General features: G+C 37.0%; 1 protein-coding gene across 7 annotated transcripts in view; it reads right to left on the bottom strand.

Annotated features, from left to right (window-relative positions):
- LOC5572042 (protocadherin-like wing polarity protein stan) overlaps positions 1–16,664 on the bottom strand; it is a 62,101-nt gene extending 45,437 nt beyond the window's left edge. For 3 of the 7 annotated variants that reach the window (XM_021844223.1, XM_001660097.3, XM_021844225.1), the window contains exon 1: positions 15,809–16,662. The gene's annotated coding sequence lies outside the window, so the exon portion shown is untranslated. Of the gene's footprint in view, positions 1–15,808 lie in introns of all 7 variants that reach the window. The other 4 variants (XM_021844228.1, XM_021844227.1, XM_021844224.1 and 1 more) reach the window with 3 other exon arrangements.
- Between the last annotated feature and the right edge of the window lie 6,811 nt (positions 16,665–23,475).

Here is a 23,475-nt window from a genome sequence, read left to right as displayed (position 1 = left end):
ACATTCAACATTGCTGCATCTGGCGCTAAAGATAGCACATGCAAATCATGGCTAGGGTAAATGTTCCAATAGTGGAGGTACTTAGCACGGTTCAACTTCATTAAACCCCTCAAAATCCAAGTAGTGCAATGAAAGTACAAATTATTTTTGTAACGCGAAGTGACGACCATTCACTAAATAAGAAAATTGATTTCATCGCTGTAACCATCGGGATGTCAGTGAAAAATAATACCTCCACTATTGGTAGGGCAAACGCTCCCTTAGTGGAGGTAGCTCCAATAGTGGAGGTAGTGTGTTTTGGCATGTTTCGCGCTAATAAATGATTATGTGATATTTTTGTATTATGTACGATGCGAAAATGATACAAGTAATCGAATAATATTCATGAAATTTAACCGTAAAACTATTTAAATCAATTATTTTGCTTAATTTTATTGCTCCTTTGCACCTATAGTGGTGCATCAGTACCCATAGTGGAGGGTCCCATAAGAAATCAATGGTTTGCGCCACTAAAGGAACCATCCTTAAAATATACCTCCACTAAAGGAACAGTGTTCCTATTATTGGTGCAAGGCTTTTTGCAGGGAAATTTCAAATGAATCGTGATTTTTATACATTTGAATGATAGAAGGATTTGAGATCTATCGAATGATACGTTAAAATCATATATTTCATGATCTTAACACCGTGTTTTAGCAGTTTTCCCTTAGGTGCACCACTAATGGTACACTTGCCCTACCGCTGTTCCTTTAGTTGAGGTAAATTTTTAATTTGTGTTCCTATAGTTGCGGTATCCGTTGCTTCCTTATGGGATTCTCCATTATAGGAACACTTTACCGCAACTATTGGTACAAGTGAGGAAAGTTTAAGCAGATTTGGTGGTATTTCATCTATTTTGAAGCAATTTTAGCGATGTTTTCAGCTATTTCGTGTATCAATAAGCCAATACGTGGATTGGCGGGCCAGATCTGCAGCTAATTCAATTAAATCAGTGTAAATGGCACTATCGCAACTATAGGAACACTCACAACTAATGGATCACTTACCCTACTATGTTTCACTATACATGTCCAGTGATGCCTGCAGAGCAACTCAATTATTATAAGCAAAGAACTTTAACTCATACAAAAATTAATAACAAATTACTGAGGCATCCGATTTGAAAACAGTCTTTGGCAAAGTTGTAGTTTGCGAATGTATCTAACAGTATAAGCGTAGCTCTAACCCTCAAGGGCATATCGGCAAACACTATGGCCGATTGAATGAATTGTTTACTCTTTCCATAGTAATTCGCACACAAACTTTGAAGGGCTTGTGCAGTCTGAGTTTTCATCCAAATGAGCTCAAATTTTGATCTAGAATCGACTGATCGGTGTGCTTATACATTTTGAACACCCTGGGACTTTCCCAGGCTCAATCAAAATATTAACTTCACTTAAAAATCTTCAAATATCTTTATTTAAATTGAAGATAATTGATTGTCTTCAAACGAATAAAAAATCCGAGTGTCCGGGGTAGACGGGGCGGTTTCGCCAATGGGCTGGAATGAGCATCCCTTGAAAACTACATAGTTCTTTTAATTTCATCTGAAATAACATGCAACCCCAAAGCTGACAAGGAAAAGAAGCAATAATATAGGATGTCCCAGAACGCATGGACTCGACTTCACCATACTGCCATTTTAAGACTAGTGCAGATAAAAACCGGATTTTCACATATTTTATTCTTATACTTATCAAGATCAGATTTTGATTTTTGTGCGATTTCTTTGCTACATTCTTCGTTAGTGTCACCTTTTTAGAAGCTTCTATTATCAGATATGCACATATCGCTTTATATATGAGCGACTTCGTTGTGTGAAATTTGTGCTAGGTCAAAAGTGCGTACAATAAAAAAAAATAAGAATAATATACAGTCGACTCTCCACAACTCGATATTCTATAGCTCGATATACTCTATAACTCGATGGATTTTTTCGGTCCTTTCAAATTCCCATACATCGTGCTCTCCATAAGTCGATATTTCTATAACTCGATATCTCCATTAGTCGATGTCACGTGAGAGGAAAATTTCCCTCCATAACTCGATATCCATTTTAAAATCCATCTTATACGGGCAAACTTGGACTAATTCTTGTTTGGAAGTGAATAAATACTTGCAAGTTATAATAAATGTTAAAAAACATTAAATTTTAAAATAAATATTGTAAGCAAAATATGAGATTTTTCGAACATTTCGAAAAAAGTTTTCAAATAATTGATTGTAAAAAAATATCAACAAAATATTATTGCTTTCTTACAGTAATAATCATATACGTATTGGAAATACAGAAATTTGTTCCTTCGATTTTGGGATTTTTTGCGTTGGTATGTTCTATAACTCGATAATTCTATAAGTCGATGGTACAATATCGAGTTATGGAGAGGCGACTGTATATCATTGCAAAATACTATAAATGATCAGCCTAAAACCGATCTAGTGGGTCACCGAATTCCGTGAAAATTTTCTATTTTGTTCCTTATCCGAAATAAGGATACACGTGTTTTTGGATTTTTTGATTAGGGTGACCATTTCCGAAATAGGTTCTGGTCACCCTATTTTGCGATTTTGCTGAATTTTTATTTGAAAATATATAACTTTTGAACCGATTTTCAATCTTTTTGGACGAAATGAAAGCCAAAGATTTTGATTTTTCAGGAAAAATAGAAAATTTCACAAAAAATGTTTTTTTTTACATAAAAAAATCAATAATTTCCGTTTTTTCGTGTTTTGAAGGCCTCGGGACCAAAGGGGCTGTTACTGTTCTCATTTTTTCTTGAAAGTTCAGTTAATTTTACGTTTACTGTCAAATTTTCAGCGATGTGTGTTTTTTAGTTTTTGAGATATATTTTTTTGAAAATAAAAAATCAGTGATTTTTCATCGGCACACACTGTAGGTCTCAGCGCATCAGATTTTTTATTTTTTCTAAAAACTTTTGAACAGCTCAATCCATTTCCAATCTTTTTTTATAGAATGAAAGCTTAAGATTTCAACTAAAAAAACATATATCACTGAAAATTTGAAAGTAAACATAAAATTTTCTGAACTTTCTAGAAAAAATTAGAACAGCAATAGCCCCTTTGGTGCCGATACTTTCAAAACACGAAAAAATGTAAATTATTGATTTTTTTTTTTCATGCAAAAGAACAATTTTTGTGATATTTCATATTTTTCCTGAAAAGTAAAATACTTTAGCTTGCATTTCTTCCAAAAAGATTGAAAATCGGTCGAACGGCTCAAAAGTTTTTTAGAAATAAAATTTTTGCAAAATCGCGATTTTCTGGTCACCCTATTTCGGAAATGGTCACCCTAATCAAAAAATCCAAAAACACGTGTATCCTTATTTCGGATTAGGAACAAAACAGCAAATTTTCACGGAATTCGGTGACCCACTAGATCGGTTTTCATGGAATGGCTGTATATATATTTGAATAGAAACTAAATATCCGATTTCAGCTGTGGTCGATTTAAAAAAGGTTCACAACCAAGTGCTTATATTTACGTTGATGTAAAAATCTTTATTTTTTTTTTGTTACCTTTCCAAAAGTATAGATATTTGACAAAAGTTAATCTGAAATTATTCATTTTAATTGATATCGAAAATACATGAAAAGTAATGTATTCGTGATTTTATCTTATGTGGAGAGAAAACCAGTGATTTTTTTTTAGAATTTTACCATTTTGGCAAATGTTTAAAGCAAAACTAAAAAAAATAAACAAAAATTCTTGTGAAAACATTCATTACTAGTCAAGTTTTAACAACACATAAAAGTAGGGTCTGTGCTGGCTAGATAAGAATTGATTTTCTGAAATAAAAAATGTCCAAGTAAAACGTAAAAGTAAAACAAAGTCAGTGTTTTAAACTCGAAGAACAATAAATAAATGAAGTTCGAAAAAACTGTCCATATTGCCCCAAAAGGCTCTTTCAAATTTCATCATTTCAAAATAAATAAATGTTTGACTGTTAGAATGCTATTTACAGCTTAATCTTTTTGCATGAAGTGTTGATAAATAAAATCTAATAATTGAAGATTGTATGACCAAAAATAAAATGCTCATATCATCCCATCGGTAAAAAATCGACTCGAAAAATAACAAATTTAAAAAAAAAAAAACTTTCATTCTTCGTAAACTATATAAGACAACGAAAACCTGCGGAAAAAATTTTGGAAATCATACAAAAAACCGAAGATTCCATAATATTTTCAGCACTTTTATCGACTTTTCCTTGAGATGGCCTAACTTCCCCACTTTCATTGAGGGTTCAAAAACCCAGTATGAGGTGTCCAAAATAATGAAAAATAAAACATTATAAAAGTATAGTTTGCATGTCGTTTGCTACATAGATAAATGGTGTTTTTTGGCACGAGTTTTTGAACGTTGGACTGATTGCACGGTACGTATTGCTCTTGTAAAAATCAGAATCGAGTGTATGTAAACTGTGTGAGCATGGTAAACTTACCGAGGAAGTGTTTATATTAATTACATGTTCGTTGACTTGATTACGCTGTGCAATTAATTATTTGGAACAAAAATCCACAATTAAGAGGATCAAAAATTCTACCGTTCCGTTGTTATAGACAAAATTGCGCTTACAATTCTGCAAAAGGTTTATGGCAGATATTGTGGAAATAGTAACACAATTTTACACTTGATATTTTATTACCTCCGATTTTAATTCAACAAGATCGAATCAATATCAGTGAGCGGATAAATGCTCCATATTGATTTTAGACATATGTCATGTCAATTAGGTCCCAGATAATCTTTTTTTTTTATATTTGATGTAATTTACGTCAATAAACGTTCAAGGATCCGCCATCGCAATCAGCGAAATTTTAAAAGCAGTTCTTCAGCTCAAAACCAAAATTTATTCGCTGAAAATATTTTTACTGTGTTTCGGTTGGAGAAAAGAATATAGTAAACACATTTTTATTCAAACATTGTTGATTTAAAACAAAAAACTGCTTTTGAAAATTCAAAAATTGATGACGAATCTTGCCTTCTTAAGTGTTGGTTTTCTGCTATTTTGCTTTAATTACATTTCTATGCATGATTTTATCTGACTAAAAAGTTAATGACAAGCAGCCAAAGGATCGCGTAAGGGAATTATTACGAGCATATTAGCATAGCATAGCATAGCATAGACTGAGAGGGAATTATTAGGGGCATATTGGTGCTTTACACAATTATTCGCATTTTTTGCTGACAAAGCACAAAGGATCATTCTCATACGTATTAGGATTTTTCTATGTCTATAGCCCAGCTCAATGAATGGAACATTTTACATGAATACTTCATCCATAACGTACTACTGATGCAAAACGTTTTCACATTGTCCCTTGCATGGAACGGCTGCATTTTCCTTGCGTTTGCATACTCATAATCATTACCCTCTAAGAGGGTGGTGGGTTAAATACTGTTTGAAGTTGTGTACGTGCAATCAACCATATGCTCTAACTAGGAATACGTGTTTTCTCTACCATCCAAGCCGGTTTACGGTTTAGTCGACGAAGGGAATTCGTAGAGATAGAAAACACCAACAAGAACATCAACACAGCTCAACACAATTTGTAGCAGAGCAGCGGTAAACAACATGTGCGACAAGTGAAGCTTTTGATACTGTGCAGGGTGATGGGGGTGTAAAAGGAAGAAAATCGATAATCCTGTTCGCACAACATCGGCAAGGGGGAGAAATCAAGTATGATTCATCAATGAAAATACTTGCAAGGGTGGCTGACCCTGGCGGTTCTACACCACTTTGAGATTAATAGGGATGAAAATAAAAGACAAATTGAGAGCTATGTAGTATCATTAATAGTATAATTATTTAACAAATCTGATATCTAACGGCTCGCCACCGGTATCCAAGTTGTGAAACAACTTCTTGTTTTTAATTCTTTATTAAGTACCATTCCAAACATTTTTTTTTTTTAATTTCTTTATTAGTATTATTCCAAACATTACATTCATTTCTTATATCTAGGTGTTCTGTGTTATTAGACAACACTATCATCCTAATTTGGTAAAACAAATTTAAGATTTCATAAACATTTTGTTAACAACATATTACATTCCATTTGCCGTAGTAGTTCAGATTGTTTACAGGTGAGTTGATTTCCCCTGTTTATAAGAGAAAAAAAACACGTTGTCAATTTACTTAACCTAACTTAACCTAAATATATAACGCATTAATAGTGGCAATAAAAGATTACAATCAACTGAGTTCTGTTTGATCTTTCGACCTTGACGCTTGCTTTTGCCGGAGCGAGCGACGAGGGCAGGATCAAACATGTCGCGCGTCGATCTCGTAAGTGAAAAAGTGGCGTGATCGGGGAGTTCGGTTGGAGTAAGTTAAAAAGTGCCGCGATCGGTTCGTTCTTTTTGATCTTTCGACGACCTTGACGCTTGCTCCTGGGCAGTGCGTCAAGAAAGCCCGAGCTGTCGTCCGTGTTTTTTTTCGGGTCGCGCGCCTATTTTTTTATTTTTTTCTGAGTGCTAGCCGAGCAAACGAGTGAAGCTGAAAGTGGATTGTGGCTGCTCAGTCAAGGATAACGGATCAATTGGTGAGCTCGTTTCATGCTACTATTTCTAATCTATAAAATATGTATGACTGCACATTTAATCGTTACAATGGTGGGATGTAAATATGATGTTTCAACAAATTATGGATGGTTCGTCACTGTGAGTGTCGACACAAACTCTGATTCATGATTTATTTATGTTTAACATTTTTTTTTCAGAACACCCCTTATATACCTTTATTTTTGTAATTAAAAAAACTTTGAATGGTTCGACACTACAAGTGTAGACTTGCGAAAGGTTCACTTTATTCAACAAACTTTGGATGGTTCGCCACTGTAAGTGTCGGCATAAGAATAAGAGTGTTCTATGATGTCCCAACCAATTGAGTCTTTTGTTTCTTTTCAAATAAGTAAAATATAATAACACATGCTTTCGTACTGACAGCTGTAGGAATGTTACATTTAGGTATTTGTTCAACAAACTTTGAATGGTTCGTCACCTCAAGTGTCGGCATAATTTTCCTCTACATAGAAATTATATGAACAATTATATTTACGTATAAGCATGTATATATCTCACAAATCATTGTTTATCATGGTCTAATCACTTATCAAAGTGAATCCTTTGACCCAACGATCCTCCCCATTAACAAACATCCCTCCCAGTAACCTTTGTGCAGATGCAGAGGCAAACACGGTCTCCAAATAGCAAAGGTTACACACTAACATTCCTTCCCCCAATCCCATCTGACTGCAAGGACGTGGCCGGCGCCGTTATTGACCTTGTATAAATAGAGGCACTGAATTATGTACACTGAAGAAGATTATGGCCAATCCCAGCTGAACTTCTAGTTGATTCTTTGTGCATTTTCACTGACTTCGGTCAATCACGGAATAGCAACCATTGATATGTGTAGTCAGTCTAAGCTAAGCTAAGCTAAGCTAAGCAATAAAAGATTACAATCAACTTTTGCCGTTTTGTTTTTGATTACAAACGACTTTTGCCTGAAATTATTATTTAATTTAATTTGACATTTATTCCAATGTTTCAACATTGGATATTCTATGTAACTCATTGGTACTATACCAGGGAGGAAGCTTCAGAATCATTTTCAAAATTTTATTTTGAATTATCTGCAGAGCTTCCTGGTATTACAACAGCTAGTCCATATTGGTACAGCATACAACATGGCTGGCCTGAAAATTTGTTTGCATATCAAAAGCTTGTTCTTAAGACAAAGTTTTGATTTTCTATTAATAAGGGGATAGAGACATTTTACATATTTAAGGAGTGTATCGAAAAGTAGTCGCAAACATTCAAAACAGTCTCAAAAATATTGGGTTGAGCCTACAAACAATTTTTTGATAAGAAATGCTTTACAATGTATTTAAAAATTATGATGCGGTGATATTGTTTCAATAAAGTAGCATTTTGTATGATAATTTTGCAAATTACTAACAGATGTCGATGAAAATTTTGCACACCTCTGAAAAAATTGATTTGTTAATAAATGTGTTAAATTTTAAGAAAAAATGGTTTTTGTTTATGCTAATATATTGTGTGCCACAACTCTCATGGCATAGTGCAAAAAATATTTGGAAAAATACATTAACAAACATTTGAGAGCAAATACCTACAAAAATCGAAAAAGTCGATTTTTAGGGACCTCGTTTTTTGATTTTTACTTTCTACACGTTAATGGTAATATAGAACGATTGTGACACATATAAAAATGTTTTTTGATTGGAAAAGTTTCTTTGCATATTTATGAAGTAACGTAAGCAAAAAATGGAACTCTATATAATTACCGCTTTATATGACAGAGCTTCAAAAGTTGCTTATACAAAAGTGACTTTCCAAAACCGACCTTATTCCAATAATTGAGATTTCTTAGAAAAATAATCCATTTTTTTGAAATCCGTTTTACGTGCTGTGTGAAGTAAACATATTTTCCGATAGAATAAGCTTTTCATCCTATTTTGTTTGGTATACATTTTGTTCAATACAAATCATCGAATCTTCAGAAGACATTACAAAAATGTAATTTTGTGCAAGATTTTATTTTCTATGCTTTATAAACCTTGTTGTATATATATTAAGACTGCATATTATTCAATATTTTTTTAGTTGCTTCAATATTCGATGACATGATGAAGATTTGCGTGAAAAAAAGCTTTTAAAAAGATGAACTATGCTCTGAGACATACCGTTTTGAATGTTTGCGACTACTTTTCGATACACTCCTTATTACACTTGGCTTGAATGCCCTCAATGTGATTTTTGAAAGTTAAATTCTTATCTAGCATGAGCCCTAGATACTTAACTTCATCTGACCAATTCATTGGAACTCCTCTCATCGTGACAACATGTCTACTAGAAGGTTTCAAATAAAGAGCTTTTGGTTTATGTGGGAATATTATTAGTTGAGTTTTGGAAGCATTAGGAGAAATCTTCCATTTTTGCAAGTATGAAGAAAAAATATCCAAACTTTTTTGCAATCGACTACAGATGACACGCAGACTTCGTCCTTTGGCGGAGAGGCCTGTGTCATTCGCAAACAAGGATTTTTGACATCCCTGAGGTAACTCAGGTAAGTCAGATGTGAAAATATTGTATAATATTGGCCCCAAAATGCTGCCTTGGAGAACACCAGCTCTTACAGGAAGTCTTTCAGATCTGGAGTTCTGATAATTTACCTGAAGTGTACGATTTGACAGATAACTTTGAATTATTCTAACAATGTATTACGGTTGTTAGGAAAATTTTCCAGTTTGCGGTAGCCGCAGAGTTCTACCGCAGCTGTCAAAGTTCTACCGCAGGCTTCGAAATCATCCCATCATTGAAGCAAAAATTCAATCATAGTATGCTTGAAAGAGAAAACGCTATGAAAAATAGCAACAAACAACAATCATCAAGACGGTATCCAAGGTATCATTGAAGCCTACTGATGATTTACCAGTGCAAATCAGTGATGTGACAGCTGCGGTAGCTTTTCGTTGAACCGTAAAACGGAAAGTTTTCCCTAAAATTGCAATATGTTGGAAAATAAAAGTTTTTTTTAATTTTACGATCAAACCTTCATGCCTAACACTGTCGAATGCTTTTTCTATGTCTAGAAGAGCAAGACCAGTAGAATAGCCTTCAGATTTGTTGGAACGGATCAAATTTGTTACACGTAAAAGTTGATGAGTGGTCGAATGTCCATGGCGGAATCCGAACTGTTCATTGGCAAAAATTGAATTTTCGTCCACATCAACGATTGGGGTCTGGAAATTTCCTCCAGGTTTCTGGAAATGTTCCCATGTCACACAGACATCGAACATAAGTCTTACTTTCTCTAATGCTTTAATATTATTCAGATCTTTTTTGTTAAATTTAATAATATTCTTAAGAAAGCCCTTTCCGAAGAATACCAGATTGGGTTCTCTTTATCATAATGATTACTAGGACTGGGGAAAATCCAAGTAAATCATTTATTTCATTTTTGATCTCTTCAGGTGACTTATAGTCACTTGAGAGACCTTTCAAGACAACTTTGAACAAATCTCGCATAACTTATGATCACGCCCTAAAAGCCATTGGTGTGTAGCTCATTGTTTCTGAGCATTTGAATGGATTTACACGTTGTTTAACGACTCTATGGTGAAGAAAGGATCATTATCTATCTACCAGTGATGTTGGTTTGGATGTTTATTCCTTCACTTGCTCAGAAATAACGAGCTACACACATGGAACCTGTAGCTCATTGTTTCTGAGCAAATTAATGAAAAAAGCATACAAACTAACAACACTGGCAGGTAGAAAATGATCCTTTTATCATTATAGCGTTGTTAAATAACGTGTAGATTCACTCAAATCCTCAGAAACAACGAGTTACACACATGGTTACCAATGGCTTTTAGGGCGAGATCATATGTTATGCGAGAAATGTTCAGTTTTATCGTCATAAGTAAAAAAAATGTGCTTATTCTCTTCAAGATGTTTGAAAAGAAGTTCGAGATCTTTAAGAGTTTCTGGCAAAATGCGACAATCTCCTTTCTTTGCGATTTTCATTTTCATTTCATTTTGCAGCGTTTGGTGGGGCAATGAGATCGCAAGTCAGTCCAAAGCCGGGGGAAGGGATAGGTAATGGCCGTAATAGTCTATGCGCACCGCTTGAACACCATCGGAAAGGATAAGAAGGGTTGGGGTAGGGTATAGGGAATTGGAGAAGACTTGACACAGTAATGCGATTAATGCTGCAAAATGTAAATGTGCTGAAAGCAATTTAATTTGAGTTTTGAAGTTTGATTTGATTTAATGAAATTCCAAATAGATCGGTCATTGTACAAGTAAGAAAGAATAAGCTGATCGCTTTCTAAAAATTTTATAAACAACAAAATTATAACATAATGAGAATGATGCTAAGGGCTACTGATGGCACGATGCGACGCTTTAGGAGATTTTGATACTGATTGAACATTACTACAAAGAATGCAATTCAATCGATGGTGATAACTTTACAAACTTTATCTGGTTTTGCACTGATTGACTATGCTGATTTATCTATATTACCCCCTTCAGCGTTATGAAATTTGTGAACAAACCCTTAGTTTTTCGAAAAAATAACAAAAGTCGAGAAATTTCTCAACCGAATCAGCCGTTCTAAAGCCATATTTCTTAAAATATTTGGTGAAAATCCAAATATAGTTTCATATAGAGCCTTAGGTAATTGTTACAGTTACACCTTGAAATAAAAAAAAAAAGTTTAATCAAAAACCATTTTTTTCGATGAAATTTGAAATTTAAAAAGATAAAATCAAAATTATTAAAAGTTCTTGCTTTACGATTTTCGTAGGAACAATAGGGTCGAAAAAATAAAACGTGTAAAATATCCAGATTTCAAAACGAAGTGATGATGAAGTCTAGGTGCTCCGCGCAACAATTTTATTTCAAAAAGTGCTCCGCGAGCCAAACAGGCTGTAAATCCCTGGTCTAGAGCATCGAACTGATTGCTCATTTCGATGCAATTACACTGCGGAACACGTTTTTGTCTCCAGCACCAAAATACCGCTATTCACTTAATTAAGGGTTGCTGAATCCATTGCCGTTTACAGAAATATCATAGCACGTCTAGTTTTTGAGATATTGGCTGTTGAAAATGCAAAAAATGACTATTTCAGCCAACTTGCATGCAAGTTTGCCAGCTTGTAAGGTAATATATTGCCACAGAATTCAAACTTTATGTGTATAACAATACTTATCATCAAAGTTTGTAATACTTTCGATGCGGAAAAGTTATTTTTTGATGGTTTAGACAATTGTTGTATTTTGCCATATAGAAGAAACAAAGAATTTTATATGGAGACTGCAAACATGTTGATAAAATCGTTTCAATCGAAATTTAATCGCGCAATTTCAATCAAATTATGTCTAAAATGAAAGTTCAAGTTCTGTTTTCATGTTTGGTGGATTAGATTACAACAAAGTTTGATAAATTGTACTTTAAATTTCATTTCATTTTCATTTTCATTTTGCAGCGTTTGGTGGGGCAATGAGAGCGCAAGTCAGTCCAAAGCCGGGGGAAGGGATAGGTAATGGCCGTAATAGTCTATGCGGACCACTTGAACACCATCGGAAAGGATAAGAAGGGTTGGGGTAGGGTATAGGGAATGGAGAAGACTTGACACAGTAATGCGATTAATGCTGCAAAATGTAAATGTGCTGAAAGCAATTTAATTTGAGTTTTGAAGTTTTATTTGACTTATTGAAATTCCAAATAGATCGGCTATTGTACAAGTAAGAAAGAATATGCTGATCGCTTTCTAGAAATTTTATAAACAACAAAATAATAACAATATGAGAGTGATGCTAAGGGCTGCTGATGGCACAATGCGACGCTTTAGGAGATTTTAATACTGATTGAAGCGCAATTCAATCGATGATGATAACTTTACAAACTTTATCTGTTTTTGCACTGATTAACGATGCTGATTTATATAAAAATATTTCAAAAATAGTTTATTTGTTTGTGTTATTTAGGTGTTAATAATGGAAAATTTTTACATACCCTTGATGATGATACTTCCCTGACCAGAAATATTATATTTTGAGCGCCCTTTTCGAAGCTATTCTATCCAGGTATCCATGTACTGCTTTCAATCCTGAAATTATTCTTATTGTGCATGCTCATGCATTATATTAGTGATGCTCATAATCATGCAACAGATAAGGAGAGAAAAAGAGAATATAGGAACAGTGATTAGTAATGAGTTAATTATGTAGTTTTGTTAGAATTATAAACAATTAAACAGTAGTAATGAATAGCTTATAAAATGACTTTGCAGCATAGCTGAGCCTTTCGGATCGTAAGACCGATGTATAAAAATAATTTGTTTCGAAATTGTCCGCGTGGTCTTCTAGTACCCCTATTAGATAAGAATCAGTCATAGACATACATACCGAATGCTCGCCATGACCCTATGACCAACATTTGTATATGTATAGCCTTAGCTGATGTGGCTTTTCTAATAGGTAGTTCTTTCACTCATTGATTGTCTTCAAAACCTTGTCAAGTATAGAAAATTGATTTTATTTCATTTATTACTACATTGAAGCTACATTGTACTTATTAAGTATTAGGTATTATTTTATGTATGTATCACTATTGATATTATCAAGGCCAGAATTCCCAGTGAGTGAAGAATTTCATAGTACTAGAACACCATAGAAGATCGCTTAACATTACCTAATCATGGAACGGCTTTTTGCTCTATTATTTTAAGTAGATGCTAGTGTATTTTAAGTAGAACCCGGTGCACGCGCCCTGTTGGTTTTCGAAAACCTCGTAGAAGATTACAAACCGTCAATGGCATTCCCAATTACTACCCCACATTGCACATTCAAGGGTCTGACTGTGCTCCTCACCCACCCTCAGTTTGTAATCTTCTCGCCAGTTTGAAATTATATTTTCTCGAAGTGAAAGTAATTTTGATGAGTGATAGCCGTACTATGCAGTAGTTTAACCAGAATCTTTAGGTCAGAAGACAAAATCTAAATTTTGTAATAAAAAGGTTGCCATTGCTTTGAAATTCACCCAACATCTAATCAAAGCTACTAACAACAGCGATCAATTATCAAAACTCATCGCTCCCTGGAAAATATAATCCCAAGCCCAGGGAAATTGTACTTTAAATTTCATGTAAAAATCAATAAAACCAGTGTTTTATACAACTTTGGCGACCTGTAGCTAAAAATTATGACGTGCTGGAACATTTCTGAGAATGGCACCAGATTCAGCAACCCCAAATCTACTGGAGACACATAATTTGATCCTTGAGACACGCAATAATGTCATTTTTGTTGTGCTGTGTTATCAACATTATTCATTTCACCCTTCGAAGAAAGTACGCATTCCGGAGAAACGTCCTTTCTTTCATTTTTGCCACGTTTGCTGACAGTTTTAAATCCCAATGTTTTGGAAGGAAGTTGTGAATTCAGAGATTCAGCCTTCATTTTGTTTGTAGTTGCACCCATGTTTAGTGAAGAAACGAAAGAAGACGAGACTTTTTTCAAGACGGTGTCCAAGAAGGATTACCACCGCTAGCTTTCGCTAACAAGTCCAACGAAAAATCTAAGGCACGGGTCCAAACAAGGATTGTAAAGGGATCAATAGTAGAAAAAAAGGACTGAAATAGTAGTTTACGGAACAAGTTGCAGAATGATGATTTTTACAGCACGAGTCGTAAAATTATCCTACGAGGCTTGCCGAGTAGGATAATTACGACGAGTGCTGTAAAAATCGAGTTCTGCAACGAGTTACGTACCACTTTTTTCGCAATTTCGTAAAAGACCACTTGAGGGTATCAGAAATTATGTCGGAATGCATTCACCATTATTTCACAATTTCTGAAAAATTGTTGTGTTATGATTCATTACGCAACCCAAAACAGTTACGTAATGAGAAAGCGTTGCGTAATGAATCATTACAGCACTGGTTTCAGTTAGGTAATTACTATTCCCGCACTGCTACTTCAGTGCAGGAAAGTAGGCCGTTTCATGACAAATTGGCGTGATGAAAAACAGCCTATTACGATGAGAAATTGCAAAAAATACTGTACCAATTATGGATGCAATATGTCAACTGTATGGATAAAAATCCAATTTGACCCGCGTTTCTAAAACGTAAGCATGACTTGCTGGTGTTAATTACTAGTTTGAAGCCTTGAGAAACAGTTGAATTAAATATTGTTGGTACTAAATTGACTTTAAGCTTCTAAAATTTAGTTTTAAAAAGCGTTGTCTTTGTACCAATTATGGCAATAGCGTTCCTTGCATTCGACATAAAAGTGTACCAATTATGGACTATCGAATATTTGCACGAAATGAACTCAAACGCCATCCAGAGCGAATGATAATGCAACGCTAATATTTAATGAAGAGATTGCACATAAATTTTTCCAAAATAATTGTGTTAAATAGATGGTACAGGTCGGACTCGATTATCCGGAGTATCGATTTTTTTTCACTCCGGATAATCAAATCCTCCGGATAATCGAATCACTAAGAAAAAATTAAAATATTCGATAACAGAACTTTTAATATTATCTTTTTTGTTGTTTTATTTATATGATGCAGTGGCGTAGCCAGAAATTACTTCTAGGAACAGTAGGGGTCTTTACAAGAAAAATTAATGTTTGACCAACCTACACAAACCACTTTTTCAAACCCCCCTTATCTTAAATACGTTCAAAACTGCAAAACCATTCATATTGTATCTTGCAATACCAAATTATATTATATTTATGCATAAATATTGAAAAACAAGAACATCAAAAAACAAATTCCGTGATTGAAACATTTTAGTGATTGAGTACAAAACATAAAGATAATGCCTTACCGAACCGTCCCGTCGTGGAAGTCACCCGTAAACAGCTGTACTTTTTTTATTTCACTGATCAAAAATATATAAACAAACCGCCTCCAGAGTATCGGAATAATTGGGCTCTCATACACTCTTTGTGCCAGTTATCGACATAGTGGAAATAACACGATTTCCAACATAAAACAGTAGATTTGATTGCTAGCCAGCTAAATTTGTTCATTTATTCTCACTAATAGAAAACCAAAGTGAGATAAAAAAAAATGCTTCGATTTTATGTACAATTATTTAATTTTATCGACAATTTTTAAATACCTTAAAATAATGTTTAAAACCCTGTATAAAATATATGCTTAGGCATTTTTGAATTACTGTTTACTTACAATTAATTAAAAATATAGCTGACGTTTTCCTGGTGATCACTTTTTAATGAATGCAGTTACAAAACAGGTACTTTTCTATCAATTCCAGTATCGTGCACTAGCAGATGTTTTTGCCGCCTCTCGCCAGCACAGTCGCTCGCTTCCTTCTACTTAGCCACCGTTAATATCCTTCACCTAGTTCCACCTGACTTCAATCCGTTAACTGCCACTCATTCTATTCATAACTTCTCCGATGATAAAGAAAAAAGGCAAGAACGCACCGATTTTTTCGCCTTCCTCTTTTCTATCTCTTCATTCAGCACTCATTACCGAGTAGAAAACTTTTACAGCAAGCTAGCACCCCGATTGAACGTCTTTGATGTAGATATCATTTTTCCCATACAAGTGCATTGACTCGGCGGTGCGAAAGCAGAAAACTAAAAACTTGTATTTTTTTCACTACGTTTTTCTTTTTGCTTTATCCCGTTGCTTCGTCGGCTTCCGCTGCTGCAAGACGTAAACACGAAAAGCTTCGCAGACTTAACACTCACACATTGACGTTGGCATTCTTTTGATGGGGGACAACACTTTTACCACTCACACAGCGATATTTCCAATTAGACCAACAACTTCACCTTTCATCTCCAAATGCAATCGGAAATTAATTTTCGCTTTTTCATGAAAGAAATCCACTTGTTTCGTCAGTTTGTATAATTTGCACAACAACAGCACACCGGGGATGTGTAATTTTATAAATTTTAGCTATTCACATTCACTTTGCAGCGATAAATTAAACCGAAAGACGGACCGACGTGAACACTTCTTAACGCAACGATCGCCCGAACTGAAGTGAACAAAATGAAGAAGCAAACTGGAGCTGAAGCACCGAGACTAGCATTGGGCGCTATATTGTAAAATATCGATTCCGATAGAATGTTCAAAATATGCGTTCACCACTTCACTTTGGAATGCGTGTTTGAACTAAACGCAACGCATAAAAAGCCGGAGCAATTCCATTATTATTGTCATTATTTTCTACTTATTATTTATCATTAGTAACTGCAATGAGTAGTATACGTAGCCTAAAATTTTCATACGGTTGTTCTTATGAAACACTTCTAAAGATAACAATCACAAAAATCATATGTTTAATTATCATTTTATTATCAAGAATGAACAACTTTATTTAAATATGTTAAATGATGATAAATTTTAAAGTTTTGGGGATACGAATCTCGTTTTTTTCCTTTGTGGGGACATGATACCACTGCGACCATTATTTTGATCTATTGTGGTGTTATCCTCTTTGTTTTTGCCGTACTGTAGAAATATATAACTATATGAAGTAACTATCTCCACAGCTATTGGCGTGCATCTACATTTCGGATAAAATTTAGTACCTGTTTTGGATGGTAGATCCGAATTTCATTAGGCTCTAGCAGGCCTTTATCTAAATGTTTGCAACGCTTGTGGTATAGTGCGATACACTTGCAAAACAAATGTTCAGTGTTCTCGCTTTCTAATTTACAGAAACGACACATATCTTCTTGCAATTTACCTATAATTTTGAGGTAATGTTTGCTGGGGCAGTGGCCTGTTAATAAGCCAGTATAAGAACTTAGATCGTGTTTATTGAGGTTTAACAACCTCTGTGTTTGATAGGCATCTGGTTCAATAATAGAAGTAATAATAATAAATAAGTAAGTTTATTATTTCTATTGGTTCAATGAATCGTTTGGACTGGCGAGAGTCCGTTGCGTTCTTCCAGTTGAGTTTGATTTTTGCCTTCATCCAGCTCTTTAATTGCATTTTCAGAGCACAAGAGGCCATTCCGAAGAATGGCTGAGGCCCGATAAATTGCATGGAAGAACCTTGTTTTGCTAACTCATCAGCTTTTTCGTTTCCTTCTATTCCGCAATGGCCAGGAACCCAATATAGATTAACCTTATTATTGCAATTTTAGGGAAAACTTTCCGTTTTACGGTTCAACGAAAAGCTACCGCAGCTGTCACATCACTGATTTGCACTGGTAAATCATCAGTAGGCTTCAATGATACCTTGGATACCGTCTTGATGATTGTTGTTTGTTGCTATTTTTCATAGCGTTTTCTCTTTCAAGCATACTATGATTGAATTTTTGCTTCAATGATGGGATGATTTCGAAGCCTGCGGTAGAACTTTGACAGCTGCGGTAGAACTCTGCGGCTACCGCAAACTGGAAAATTTTCCTAACAACCGTAATACGATAGGACAACTGCTGCAGTAGCTTGGCCCACTCCCAAGCAAGTCTTGATGTGTAAGTTCTAGACTTCAAAGCGTTCAAGGCTGCTTTTCTATCCGAACAAATACATATATTAGCATTCCTATAGCGCCTTTTAAGACAAATGTCAGCGCATTCCCGTGTTTCTGAGTGTAGATAAATGTCCAATATTTATAAAAGAGGACCAGCTAAACCATGAGCTTGACTTTATAAGTATCTTTCTCAATAAATAATCAATTAAAAATTAATTTTCTAAAAAGAAATAGAAATAAACCTATTCCATTCGAACCATATCAACAACTGTTACTTGTTAATGTAGGATTGTACCGGAACTATAATATCATCTCTCCGGTAGTGTTATTATCAACCTTTATATAAATATATATCCCCTTCGTGGTTCTTGTTGAAAATTTGTATGAGACAAATTGAATTTTGGAACAATAAATAAACATTCTAAACAACCATATGTTCGGATCTCGGAAAACCTTACTCATTACACTCGAAACATTACCCAGATATGGTAGCCTTACGGTAGAAGGAACCATTCTGGAAATGGTTGGAAGTGGACCATAAACCACATTTATCAAGGTTCTGTTGTGGTTTGCATTTATGCGGGTTTCTGATTTTTTTCGGGATATTGTGCTCTGCAAGATAAATCCACGTAATGCGATTATCTGAAAATGTCGATACACCGTCGCAGTGCTAATAAAAATCACTAAATGTTTCAGATTTAGCAAACTTAAAACATTTGCGTCCATGAGGAACACTGTACACTCGGCATTACTCTTTAAAGAATAAAAAATACCCATTTTGTTTCGATGTATGCAACTGTCAAAATAAAGGGTACTTCAAAATTTTCAATAATGGGCATTTTGTGCCCACTTACTTTTTCCATTTATTTACTCTTTAATGGGTGAAAAACATATTGCAAATGTATAAGTTAGTTATCGATCGCACTAGTCACTAGTGTTTGGGACATCTGAAGGATTTTTCCCGTAATAATTAAATATGTTTGGAGAAATAAGGTTACTTACTTTACTTTTGCTGGCGCTACGTCCTTCAAGACATGACCTGCGCCACAATGTTACGCCAACTAACTCGGTCCATGGCTGCTAACCTCCAATTCCTCGATCGCCCCACACTTCCAAGATCCTGCTCCACTTGGTCAAACCACCTAGCTCGTTGCGCTCCCCTTCGTCTTGTACCGGCCGGATTTGAGTTGAACACCATTTTTGCGGGATTGTTGTCCGGCATTCTCACAACGTGTCCCGCCCATCGTACCCTTCCAGCTTTGGCGACTTTCGTGATACTGGGTTCACCGTAGAGTTGCGCAAGCTCGTGGTTCATTCTTCTCCTCCATACGCCGTTCTCACATACTCCGCCGAAGATCGTCCTAAGCACACGTCGTTCAAAAACTCCTAGCGCTTGCAGGTCCTCTTCGAGCATTGTCCACGTCTCATGCCCGTAGAGGACTACCGGTCTTATTAGCGTCTTGTACATGGTACACTTAGTACGGAAGTGAAGTTTACCAGACCGCAAGGTCTTGTGGAGTCCATAGTAAGCACGACTTCCGGCGATGATACGTCTTCGAATTTCTCTGCTGCAGTTGTTATCCGACGTTATCAATGATCCGAGATAGACGAATTCGTCCACCACCTCGAACTCATCCCCGTCGATCGTCACGCGTCTGCCTATGCGAGCTCTATCGCGCTCGGTTCCTCCAGCCAGCAGATATTTCGTCTTCGACGTATTTACCTTCAATCCAACCCGATCTGCTTCACGTTTCAGCCTGGTATACTGTTCAGCAACCACCTGGAACGTTCTTCCGACAATGTCCACGTCGTCAGCGAAACAAATGAACTGGCTGGATTTATTGAAGATCGTGCCCCGCATGTTGAAGCCCGCCCGTTTCATAACACCTTCTAGCGCAATATTGAACAGGAGGCAGGAAAGACCATCGCCTTGTCGAAGTCCTTTGCGTGTTTCAAACGGGTCCGATAAAGCACCCGATATCTTCACACAGCACTGTACACTATCCATCGTAGCTTTGATCAGTCTAGTCAGTTTCCCGGGAAAACCGTTCTCGTTCATAATCTTCCATAGCTCTTCGCGGTCGATGGTATCGTAGGCCGCTTTGAAATCGATGAATAGGTGGTGCGTAGGGACTTGATATTCGCGACACTTTTGGAGGATCTGCCGCAACATAAAGATTTGGTCTGTCGTCGATCGACCGTCCACAAATCCGGCTTGATAACTTCCAACAAATCTGCTTGCCAGTGGCGATAGACGGCGGAAGATGATCTGGGAAAGCACTTTATAGGCTGCATTAAGAATGGTGATCGCTCGATAGTTCTCACATTCTAACTTGTCACCCTTTTTGTATATTGGGTATATTATTCCCTCCTTCCACTCCTCCGGTAGCTGTTCTGTATCCCAGATCCTGGCTATCAATCGGTGCAGACAAGTGGCCAACCTGTCCGGGCCCATTTTAATAAGTTCCGCTCCAATACCATCCTTTCCAGCTGCTTTGTTGTTCTTGAGCTGTTTGATAGCATCCTTAACTTCACCTATTGTGGGAGTTGGCACGTCTCCCTCATCCGCCGTACTGATGAAGCCATTCCTCCTGCTGTCTTGATCTTCCTCCTCTGCGCCGTTTAGGTGTTCATCGTAGTGCTGCTTCCACCTTTCAATCACCTCACGTTCGTCCGTCAAGATACCACCATCCTTATCCCGGCACATTTCGGCTCGCGGCACAAAGCCTTTGCGGGATGCATTTAGTTTCTTGTAGAACTTACGTGTTTCTTGAGAACGATACAACTGCTCCATCTCTTCGCACTCCAACTCTTCCAGGCGGCGCTTTTTATCCCGGAAAAGATGGGTTTGCTGTCTTCGCTTCTGTTTGTATCGTTCCACGTTTTGACGGGTGCCTTGCTGCAGCATCATCGCCCGCGCTGCATTCTTCTCGTCCAAAACCGTCTGACACTCCTCGTCGAACCAAACGTTCCGTCGATTTGCTTCCACGAACCCAATGGCACCTTCCGCTGCGTTGTTTATGGCTGCTTTGAGACTACTCCAGCAGTCCTCAAGAGGGGCTTCGGTGAGCTCTCCCTCTTCCGGCAACGCTGCCTCAAGGCTTTGCGCGTATTCAGTTGCGACTTCGGGTTGCTTGAGTCGCTCCAGATTGTACCGGGGCGGGCGTCGGTACCGAATGTTGTTCACAACGGAAAGTCGTTGGCGCACTTTAACCGTCACAAGGTAGTGGTCCGAATCGATGTTTGCGCCGCGATAGGTTCTGACGTCGATAATGTCCGAGAAGTGCCTTCCATCAATCAAAACGTGGTCGATTTGCGATTCAGTCTGTTGGGGTGATCTCCAGGTGTACCGATACGGGAGGCTGTGCTGGAAGTAGGTACTACGTATGGCCATGTTTTTGGAGGCGGCGAAATCAATCAGTCTAAGGCCGTTTTCGTTCGTAAGCTGGTGAGCGCTGAACTTCCCTATAATCGGTCTAAATTCCTCCTCCTGGCCAACCTGAGCGTTGAGATCTCCGATAACGATTTTGACATCATGGCTTGGGCAGCCGTCGTATTCACGTTCCAGCTGCGCGTAGAAAGCGTCCTTATCGTCATCGTCACTTGCTAGGTGAGGGCTGTGCACGTTGATTATGCTGATATTGAAGAAACGGCCTTTGATCCTCAACTTGCACATTCTGTTGTCGATTGGCCACCACCCAATCACGCGCCTCTGCATTTCGCCCATCACGATAAAAGCTGTGCCCAGCTCATGTCTATTGCCGCAGCTCTGGTAGATTGTATAACCATCCCTATACGTATGTACCGTCGACCCTTTCCAGCAAACCTCCTGCAGCGCTACGATGTCGAACTTGCGGACCCTCAATAATTCGGAAAGAATGCGGGTACTTCCCAAGAAATTGAGAGACTTACAGTTCCATGATCCGAGTTTCCAATCGTTAGTCCGTTTTCGATGCCTGGGTCTATGCCGATTGTTCCGGTCCGAATTTACATTGTATGCTTCCTGTACTGATGATTTTTACGGCTGGCTTGTAAGGCCTGCACCAACCCCCTGTCTCGCCGGAGGATCATCGTGCACAGCACTGTTTAGAGTCCCACGCTGGCACTAGGACGATGATCAGCCGCTCCTAACATGGAGAACAGACGCTGTTTTGAGCCGCCCCTAACATGGAGAACAGACGCTCTGATAAGCTACACCCTCAGAAGAGAGGAGCCCCCCTTCCCTGTCAGCATACGACCAAGGTAGGAGAAATAAGGTAGGTACACTTAATTGCTTTTTGCATGTTCCAACTATACAAACAATCATATTTTACAGGGAGCTTTTCCGTCGAGTTCATCCCGTATGCTTATGCAGTACAACAACCTCCTGGAGCAGCAGCCCCATTTACCCGGTCAAATACTCAAAATGTGATGGCTGATCCTCCCGTATCAGAACAATAATCGATTTTTGCGATATTTTTGAATAAAATGTTTTTATAGTAATAATATTGTTTTGGTTATTATTTTAAGAAAATTAATATAAAAATTAAAACAAATTTTCATATCGAAAAAAGGGTAAATTTTACTCTGTTTCTGAATAAAATATGTTTTGGATAGTGGGTAAAATTCACTCGTTGATTTGACGTACAAGCCTTGTACTCTTTAAAGAGTAAAGGCCCTTTACTCTTTTTATGAGTTAAAGTAGTTTCTCTCAAAGAGGGTACTTTTTTACCCTTTAAAGGGTACTTTGAGCTTACAGTGAACGAAAAAATCCAAGCCTGAATTTTGACGTTGCGTTTGAATCTTCTGCGCGTTACCGCCGCCGCTGAATGTGGATTTAAAATGAGCGCCGCAATACACGATATTTTTAACTCTACGCCATTATTCTGGCACTTTTGAACTTTGTGAAAATGGTTCATTTTTACACTAGCCATTTTTAGTGTGCAGGTCCCGAGCTGAGAGAGAGAGGAGACAGCTCTCTGACAACTGGCTTGTTTTCTTGGCTTCTTTGATTTCTTCTTATCGTGTTTGGGTTGTGCACAACGGTTCGGAGAGCACAAACTGGGTCAAAACCATTTTCACATCCCATTAGCTATCAAAAAGGTCATAAAATTAAAAAAAATCAATAGTGATTTGAGTCCATTCAAAATTTAAATATCCAACGTTTTTATATGCGATAGCACAGTAAAACAACCTGAATTTTCAATCACTTCCAGTTTTAGTTTGGTCAAACTTTGACGATTTTTTCACGCTCTGCCCTTCGAATGTGCGGTTTTCCTGTGACATTTGATGACAGGTTCCCTTGACTTTTGGGAGCTCGCAATCTAAGCCAGCTGTCTCCTCTCTCTCGGGTTCCAGCTAGCGCGAACTCTGTTCACGCGCGCTGTCAATAATAATAACGCATGCGCAGTAGTACC

Source organism: Aedes aegypti, chromosome 2, assembly GCF_002204515.2.
Source record: "Aedes aegypti strain LVP_AGWG chromosome 2, AaegL5.0 Primary Assembly, whole genome shotgun sequence".
Lineage (NCBI taxonomy): Eukaryota > Metazoa > Arthropoda > Insecta > Diptera > Culicidae > Aedes > Aedes aegypti.
The sequence above is the reverse complement of the archived record's forward strand: the minus strand, read 5'-3'. Positions and strand labels throughout refer to the sequence as shown.